Here is an 8,800-nt window from a genome sequence, read left to right on the forward strand (position 1 = left end):
CAGGAAAGCCAGCGGCCCCGACAGCATCAGCCCTGAGATGCTGAAGCACAGCAGCCCGCAGCTGCAGGAGGCTCTGCTCAAACTCTTTAACCTGGTGCTGAGAGCCGGGTGTTTCCCTGAGGTCGGGAATCAAGGATTGATCACCCCGATTTTTAAAAGTGGAGACAAATTAGACCCCAATAACTACTGGGGCAGCTGTGTGAGCAGTAACCTGGGGAAGGTGTTCTGCAGTATCATCAACGCCCAGATACTGGCCTTCCTTACCAAGCACAGTGTCCTGAATAAGAGTCAGATTGGCTTCCTACCAAAACACCGCACAACCGATCATATTTACACTCTACACACCCTCATAAATAAATATACCCAAAACAATAAAGGAAAAATATTTGCCTGTTTTGTAGACTTTAGAAAGGCATTTGACTCAATCTGGCACAAGGGATTATTTTATAAACTTCTACAGAGTGGTGTAGGGGGTAAAGTTTATGACATCATTAAATCAATGTATTCTGAAAACAAATGCGGAGTTCAAATTGGCAACTCAAGAACAGAGTTCTTCACTCAGGGGCGGGGAGTGAGACAGGGCTGCAGTCTGAGTCCAACACTGTTCAACATCTACATCATCGAGTTGGCCACAGTGTTGGAGCAGTCTGACGCCCGCAGCCTAACTCTCCATGACACAGAGATCAAGTTCCTGCTCTACGCAGACGACCTGGTGCTGCTGTCGCCCACAGAGCAGGGGCTTCAGCAGAACCTGGCGCTGCTAGAGCAGTACTGTCAGAAATGGGCCCTGGCAGTCAATCTGGACAAGACCAGAGTTATGGTTTTCCAGAAAAAAGCCCCATCTCAGGGAAACAGGTACCGCTTCACTCTGGGCAGCACTGGATTAGAGCACTGCACCAGATACAACTACCTTGGCCTGACCATCAGTGCGTCAGGGAGCTTCAGCCTGGCTATAAACGCATTAAAAGACAAGGCACGCCGGGCATTTTATGCCATAAAGACACAATTTGGGAAAACAACAATACCAATAACTATTTGGATTAAAATATTAAACTCCATCATCCAACCAATCCTGCTATATGGGAGCAAAGTGTGGGGTCCCCTCATGAACCTCAATAACAACAATTGGGACAAAAGCCCCATGGAAATATTCCACCTAGAATTTAATAAAAACATCTTACACGTACACAGAAACGCCCCCACGGCTCTGAGGCTCACAGAGCCCGAACACACAATGACCAAAACAACAACAATTGGGAAAATTGACATGTACCTGAAAAGCAAATACACAAAAGATTAGAGACACGAATTAGAATTACAAAACAAATTGGAATGCTACCGGGCCCTGAATAGAAACATTACATTGGCTGAATACTTAAAAATCCAAAATATAAAAGAGAGACAAAATCTAACTAAATACAGGCTCAGTGACCACAGCCTCGCCATTGAAAAAGGCCGCTACAGAAAATTCTGGGTTGCCAGAGAAGAGCGGCTGTGCAGCCAGTGTGACCTAGGGGAGGTCGAAACACAGGCGCATTTCCTGCTGTCCTGCCCTAAATACACAAAAATCAGGGAGACATACTTTAAAATATTAAAAATGCATATCCCTGAGTTCAGCATGATCCCCGATTGCTGCAAACTCCCCGTCCTGCTGGGAGAGGAGGAGCGCACTGCCTTCTTAGCAGCGCAATATGTATCCACCTGCCACAGCCTGCGAGACAGTGTGTAGACACCAGCCTGTGGCACTCCATTTGCAAAACAAAATAAAAACAGTGATTTTTCTGATGTCATGACACAAATTTTGATACAAACAACAAATATGGTTTATATCCTACTTAATTTTATTTCAATGTGTACTATATTTGTTCCACTGAATCTTGTATTGCAATGTTTTGTCTTGATTGATAGAACATTTGTATCTGCTTTGGCAATATTGTGATAGATCATGCCAATAAAGCACCTTTGAATTGAATTGAAATGAATTGACAGACAGACAGACACACGCACACACACACACACACACACACACACACACAGAGCCAGCCAGCCAGACAGCCAGCCAGCTCAGCCATGACATCACGAGCCTCTCTCAGCTGACTGCTATGACATCACAGAGCACGTACATTCCGTTGCTTGCCGTCTGTCAACCACTCAGTCACTGCCAGCCAGACTGGCTGGCTGGCTGGATGGGGGGGCTGCTTGCTGCTGCTGCGTACCTTAGCAAGCTTATTTGCTTGACCGGCCTTCCTACTCCTCTGCCCACATGCCCACCTATGCCCGATCTGCTGTTCACCTGGATCACAGCTCCGCCCCAACAAGGCAGAGCCCCCCAAGAATGGTACAAACTCACCCACGTTCCCCTCCACAGAAAGCTTTAGCCCAAAATAAGGGACACATTCTGCCCAATATGTCAGCGCCAACCACAGCCTGAGGGACACAGTGACACACGAGCACCGGCTGTAAATATAATGTAAATACTCGTTTGTAATGCATGTCATTGTATTTCAAAAAAGGAATCTGGAAATGGTATACCTATTTTCTTTATTTGTATGTATTAAAGATCACATTTTATTACATTTTCTTTTTCTGTACTTCATTACATCTTATTGTGATTCATAATTCTATTATTTATTTTCCGTGTATATGTATGTATGTATGTATTGTGACAAACCAAGGGGCAGGGTCATACATGGCAGATATGTCAGGCCAGGTCTGCTGCAAGGTGTGTACTCTAGGGTAGAATACCGACCCTAGGCAACTACACTCCCCAGAAACCCTCAGGCAGCCATTCTAGCACCTAATGTGGTCACTTGGTGTTACTTCCTCAATTATTCACCAGGTATATAAGGCGGGCCTGAGAGAGAGAGAAGTGAGAGACAATAGGGTGAGTTATCTGGAAAACAGAGGTAGCTCATAAGGAGAAAGCCAAGACTTATTTATTCCAGACTTTGTTTAAAATAGAATGATTATGTAAGATTAGTTTCAACTCCAGTGTGAGTTAGGTTTTGTTTTCAGATTTGTTTTGTTTGAAGTAAACATACAGGCACAGCCCTGTATTTGCAACCTCCTCCCTGGGTCATGACTGGTTTTTACTCCTAAGAAGATCACAGAGAAGACCCGCACATGTGTACAGCCAAGGCGTTTTGTCACATTTGGTGTAGAATGCGGGCAGCACCTCATGAAACCCAGACTGGCTGAGTGAATTTTTTTATCCAAAAAAAAAAAAACTACAGGCTGTAATAGCCCAACAGGAAGCGACCAGGGTGCAGCAGGTGGCTCACCAGGATGCTATGCGGATGCATCAGGAAGCACTGCAGGTCCAGCATGATACAAATAAAATGTTTAGAGAAGAGCAGGAAAAGGTGACTAAAGAGCTGAAAGAGAGTGTTGAAGCACTTGCAACCAGGATTTGGCCACAGGGGGCTGCAACCCATTCCAGTCCCCGCACCAATCACTTTCTGCAGAAAATGACAAAACAGGACGATGTTGAGGCCTTCCTTATGACCTTTGAGAGGACAGCAGGGAGAGGGATGGCCAAAAGATTCCTGGGCAGGGCTTGTGGCACCTTATCTGGCAGGGGATGCACAGAAAGCGTACTTTGATCTGGAGCTGAAGGACGCCCAGGTCTATGATAAATTGAAAGCGGAGATAATGACCCGATTGGGCGTGACCACCGCAGTGAGGGCACATCGGTTTCAGCAGTGGGCCTACCAACCAGGACAACCAATCCGAACGCAGATGTTTGATCTGATCCATCTGGCCAGGAAATGGCTACAGCCAGAGGTCCATTCATCAGCCGAGGTGGTGGAGGCCATAGTCCTTGACAACTACCAACGCTGTTTGCCCAAGGACGTTCGACGCTGGGTTGGCCAGAATGAGGTGCTGTCCGCTGACACCTTGGTGGCCATTGTAGAGCGGTTCTATACAGCCGGAGCAGCAGAGCATGTACCGGAGGTTAAAAACTCGTTCCCCAGGCCATGACGAACCAGCGGACCGGGTAAGATGGTTCCAAAGTACTCTGGGAAACATGACGCGCTGGATTGGAAGAAAAGAGCAAGACTGGGGGGGGCAAAGGTGGGGCCTAAAGCCGAGACTAAGGGTTATAGGGGGTCACCATCACAACCAATTGTCTGCTACAATTGTGACAAAGTAGGACATATTGCGGCCCACTGCCCAGGTAGAGAGGAACCAATGCAATGTAATGTGTGTGATATGGGGAAAGAGAAACCGGTATTTTATGCCTGCCCTGTTGGGACGGATGTTTTCATAGGCGGAGTACCTAATCCAAAACACATGTGTACAGTGATAGTCGATGAGAAAGAAGTGGCTGCTCTACTCGACTCTGGCAGTATGGTTACACTGGTCACAGAAAAATTAGTAGCGACCAACAAGCTGGATAGACATCAGGAGCTCAGTATCACATGCACACATGGTGACACACGCCCCTATCCCACAGCCCTTGTAAACATACAGACAGAGGCCGGGAAACTAGATTACGAAGTCGGTGTGGTACCCAACATGCCATATGATGTGATACTGGGACGATATTTTCCTAATTTTGGAAAACTAGATAGAAAACATAGTAAATTGGAAATGCACACTGAAAACTGTAAGCCAGAAGTTGCCTCGATCCCACAACTAGAGCTAAAAGTAGACCTGGTTCCAGTTGAGTCGACAGTGAAGGTTTTGGTTGGGGAAAATTAAACTGAAAACATAGGGGTGGAATGTAGTGACGTAGATGACCCTATGGAGGGTGAGGAACCCAGCACTAGCAGGGTGGGTGAGAATCCATTCATAGAGACCCCTGAAGCTGACAATGTAGAAGTGTCAGTGTTAGAGGGACTCCCCACTGATTTTGGCAGCGCACAGGTGCGAGATCTCACTCTACACTATGCTAAAGAAAATGTGAAGGTAGTAAATGGGACCCCTATGACTACTGCAGACCCGCCAACAGCTTATCCTTATTTTATGGTAAAAAATGACCTATTGTACCGTGTAAATAAGATAGGGGTGGACATTGTGGAGCAATTGCTAGTTCCCACCCCATTCAGACGAACAGTTCTCAATCTGGCACATGGGCATATCCTGGGGGGACATCTGGGGATGGACAAAACCAAGGATAGACTCCTGAGGAGGTTTTACTGGCCAGGCGTACATGCAGACGTGACAGAACATTGTAGCTCATGTCCTGAATGTCAACTACATGCTCCTAAACCAGCCTTCAGAAGCCCACTGGTCCCTTTGCCCATCATAGAGACCCCCTTTGCTAGGATAGCTATGGATGTGGTGGGACCTCTCCCGAAATCAGCCAGAGGGCATCAGTATATACTGGTTATTTTGGATTATGCCACCAGGTACCCAGAAGCCATTCCACTGCGGACCATGGCTTCAAAAGGTATTGCAAAAGAGCTAATGTTGATGTGTAGTAGGGTGGGGATACCGAGGGAGATATTAACAGATCAGGGCACACCCTTTATGTCTAAGGTTATGACCGATCTGTGTAAATTGTTGCAGGTTAAGCAGTTGAGAACATCAGTCTACCACCCACAAACAGATGGGTTGGTTGAGAGATTTAATAGGACCCTGAAGTCCATGCTAAGAAAGGTAATCGATAAGGATGGGAAAAATTGGGAATTCATGCTGCCCTACTTGATGTCTGCCATTAGGGAAGTCCCACAGGCTTCCCTGGGCTTTTCGCCTTTTGAACTGTTATATGGGAGGCACCCCAGGGGGATATTAGACATAGCCCGTGAAACGTGGGAACACGAGTCCACTCCTTTCCGGAGTGTAGTCGAGCACATCAATGCTATGCAAGAGAGAATAGCCACAGTCACTCCCATTGTGAGAGAGCACCTAAGGCAGGCACAGGAACACCAACAATTCGCCTATAATCGTCAGGCTACACTGAGGGTGTTCCAGCCTGGTGATAGGGTGTTGGTGTTGGTTCCCACTGTAGAATGTAAATTTCTGGCTACGTGGATGGGACCTTATGAGATTATAGAGCGAATACGGGAAGTGAACTATAAGGTTCAGCAACCCGGCCGCCGACCCCCAGAACAAATATATCATGTCAACTTAATAAAAGCCTGGAAGGACAGGGAAGTGTTGATGTTGACTTACCCCCCTCAGCCACTAGGGACACCGAAGGTGAATATTGCAGCTGCCTTGTCACCTGACCAGTTGAAGGAGGTGAACGACTTGATAATACGTAATAGGGAAGTTTTCTCAGGCATACCGGGGCGTACCCATTTAGTCTCTCACAACATTGTGTCTCTCCCAGGAAAGAAGGTAAATATGAGGCCTTACAGGGTACCAGAAGCTCGCAGGAACACTATTAGAAATGAGGTTAAGGAAATGCTGGAGGCAGGGGTTATTGAAGAATCCCACAGTGAGTGGTCCAGCCCTATAGTCATGGTTTCCAAACCTGATGGCTCCTGGAGATTCTGTAATGATTTTAGAAAGGTTAATGAAATTTCAAAGTTTGATGCATACCCAATGCCCCGAGTAGATGAATTGTTAGAGAATATTGGGAATGCTCGCTATATTTCAACTATTGACTTAGCCAAGGGCTACTGGCAGATTCCCTTGACCCCGGGTGCCAAAGAAAAAACAGCCTTTGCAACCCCAAATGGTCTGTTTCACTACACAGTGATGCCCTTTGGCCTGCATGGTGCTCCTGCCACCTTTCAAAGGTTGATGGACCACATACTTAGACCACACAGGACGTATGCGGCAGCATATTTAGATGATGTGGTCATTCACAGTCCAGATTGGGAATCACATTTGTCTCAGCTCCAAGCGGTATTGGATTCAATACATGCAGCAGGCCTGATGGCTAATCCAACCAAATGCAATTTGGGGTTGGAAGAGGCCAAATACTTGGGCTATACAGTAGGGAGGGGTATGGTGAAACCCCAAATATCCAAGGTTGAAGCCATAAACTCTTGGCCTAGGCCTGTCAATAAAAAGCAGGTTAGGGCATTTTTAGGGTTAACTGGGTATTACCGGAGGTTTATTCCCAACTATGCTACCTTAGCGGCCCCTCTGACTGATATGACTAAGGCTACAGAACCCAATATGGTTAGATGGGGTGATACAGCAAACCGGGCTTTCCGGAGCCTACAGGAGGCGCTCTGCCGCAACCCCGTTTTAATGGTACCAGACTTTCAGAAAGAATTTATAGTCCAGACGGACGCCTCTGAGGTGGGGATCGGAGTGGTTTTGTCCCAAAGAATGGGTGATCACGAACACCCGGTGTTGTTCCTTAGCAGAAAGTTGGAATCCAATGAAATAAATTATTTGGTAGTTGAAGAAGAATGTTTGGCAGTGAAGTGGGCTTTGGACAGTCTTCGATACTATTTGTTGGGCAGGCACTTCACCCTGATCACTGACCATGCCCCCCTCACTTGGATGCATCGTTCGAAAGACAGGAATGCCCGTGTGATGAGGTGGTTTTTGAGTCTCCAACATTTTCATTTCACACTGCAGCACAGGCCAGGGAAGGCCATGGGGAATGTTGATGGGCTGTCCCGGGTGCATGCTTTTTTGCGGCTGTCGCTCGACCTATGGGGTCGCAGCTGGGGGGGAGGATGTGGGACAAACCAAGGGGCAGGGTCATACATGGCAGACATGTCAGGCCAGGTCTGCTGCAAGGTCTGCACTCTAGGGAAGAAAACCGACCCTAGACAACTACACTCCCCAGAAACACTCAGGCAGCCTAATGTGGTCACTTGGTGCTACTTCCTCAATTATTCACCAAGTATATAAGGCGGAAAGATAGAGTCAAGCTAGAAGGTCAGGCCAGAAGCTAGTTTGATTTCTGTTTGTTATTTACGATGAGAACCTTGGAAACAATGTCAAACGGTATGACCTACGTGCCTGTTCCCTAAAACCATGTGTAGACCTATGGACTCTGTTCTATAATGATATATGTTCTGCTTAGTTAGCCTTTAAGATAACATAGTAATGACTTTCTAGCATGTATGCATGTATGTATGTATATATATATATATATATATATATATATATGTATGTATGAATGTATGTATGTCCAATTGCTTTGACAATACAAATGAATTGATTTGAGAGGGAGAGAGAGAGAGAGAGAGAGAGAGAGAGACAGACAGACTGAAAAACAGACAAAAAGACACACACACACACACACAGACATACACACACACACACAGAGCCAGCCAGCCAGCCAGCTCAGCGATGACATCACGAGCCTCTCTCAGCTGACTGCTATGACATCACAGAGCACGTACATTCCGTTGCTTGCCGTCTGACAACCACTCAGTCACCGCCAGCCAGACTGGCTGGCTGGCTGGATGTGGGGGATGCTTGCTGCTGCTGCGTACCTTAGCAAGCTTATTTGCTTGACCGGCCTTCCAACTCCTCTGCCCACATGCCCACCTATGCCCGATCTGCTGTTCACCTGGTCACAGCTCCGCCCCAACAAGGCAGATTCTCCCAAAAATGGTACAAACTGATCCACGTTCCCCTCCACGGAAAGCTTTAGCCCAAAATAAGGGACAAATTCTGTAACAACATAATGGATGCCCACCCAACCTGTGACAAAACTGAGAAAAAAGAAAAACGCCAGTCCTCCTGGGGGAGGGACACACAGCCACCCTGGCTGCCCAATATGTCAGCGCCTACCACAGCCTGAGGGACACAGTGACACACGAGCACCAGCTGTAAATATAATGTAAATACTTGTTTGTTATGCATGTCATTGTATTTCAAAAAAGGAATCTGGAAATAGTAAACCTATTTTCTTTATTTGTATGTATTAAAGATC

The sequence above is a fragment of the Amia ocellicauda genome, unplaced genomic scaffold (genome assembly GCF_036373705.1).
Source record: "Amia ocellicauda isolate fAmiCal2 unplaced genomic scaffold, fAmiCal2.hap1 HAP1_SCAFFOLD_38, whole genome shotgun sequence".
NCBI classification, from domain to species: Eukaryota; Metazoa; Chordata; class Actinopteri; order Amiiformes; family Amiidae; genus Amia; species Amia ocellicauda.